At 53.1% G+C, this 1,093-nt stretch overlaps 1 protein-coding gene across 4 annotated transcripts in view; it reads right to left on the bottom strand.

Moving 5' to 3' along the window:
- GALNT6 (polypeptide N-acetylgalactosaminyltransferase 6) overlaps positions 1-1,093 on the bottom strand; it is a 38,801-nt gene that overhangs the window by 1,675 nt on the left and 36,033 nt on the right. The window lies entirely within an intron of this gene.

The following is a 1,093-nucleotide window of genomic DNA, read 5'->3' as shown; positions in this document are numbered from 1 at the left end:
CTAAAGATGACATAGCAAAGGGTCAACTTAGGCCTCAGACCTGTGACAGGGCTACAGGGGGGCAAGGAGATGGGGGACAGTGGGTAAAAGGCAAAGGAAACCAAAGGGGCACTTCCAAATTCCTGTCCTTGGCCTCCAGATACTCTGATGAGACGCATTCCGGCATTTCTGTTTCTGCCCAGGGCCAATTCCTCACCCCCGGCTTTAGCACGAATGGCCGGAACAGAGGCAGGCAGGACTGCAGGCAGGTTAGCTGAAAATGCTTTCAGGACCCCTTCCTCCAGATGGTGGCCAGTCTCAAAGACCTAGGCCATCGCCGCCTTCTGCCTCTGACCACGTTTAGATTCCCTCCCTTCCCTGTTGACCCCAGGTTAGGCTCCTCTTTTCCCAAGCCAAGGACTGGGGATCGGGATGGAGCGGGGTGTGGAGGCTCACTGGCGGGTACTAGTTTGGGCTCAGGACCATAGAAGTTACATCACATATCCCAAGACAGCATGGTATAAACCTGTGCTTTCATGAAAGAACCCGTGCTTTCAAGTCAGACTTCTCGAGATCTGAAACCAGGCCTGCCATTTGCCACTGAAGGGTCTTGGGCTAGTCCCAAACTTGCTGAGCTTCAGCTGACCTGTCGATCGTAATGGGGACATCACCTACTTGGTTTTGTTTTTTGGTTTGGGGGTGTTTGTTTGGCTGCACCCATGGCATGTGGAAGTTCCCAGGCCAGGGATCGAATCTGAGCCTCATCTGCGACCTATGCCATAGCTGTGGCAACGTCGGACCCTCAACCAGCTGTATTCGACCAGGGATCAAACCCGTGCCACCACAGAGACAATGCCTGTTCCGTAACCTGCTGTGCCACAGCAGGAACTCTGACACCACGTGCTGGGGAAGAGCCTCTGAAAGTATTAATCAAACCAATGTATGTGAGCACACAGCTCTGTGCTCGGCACACAGAAGCCAGTTAGGAAGCACAAGTGATGTCGCCTTTACCTACTTGAGTCAGCCTAAAAATGCTTGGGCCACAGAGTTTCCATTGTGGGTTAAGAACCCGACTAGTATCCCTAAGGATGCAGGTTCGATCCCTGGCCTCACT

The sequence above is a fragment of the Sus scrofa genome, unplaced genomic scaffold (genome assembly GCF_000003025.6).
Source record: "Sus scrofa isolate TJ Tabasco breed Duroc unplaced genomic scaffold, Sscrofa11.1 Contig2094, whole genome shotgun sequence".
Lineage (NCBI taxonomy): Eukaryota > Metazoa > Chordata > Mammalia > Artiodactyla > Suidae > Sus > Sus scrofa.
The sequence above is the reverse complement of the archived record's forward strand: the minus strand, read 5'-3'. Positions and strand labels throughout refer to the sequence as shown.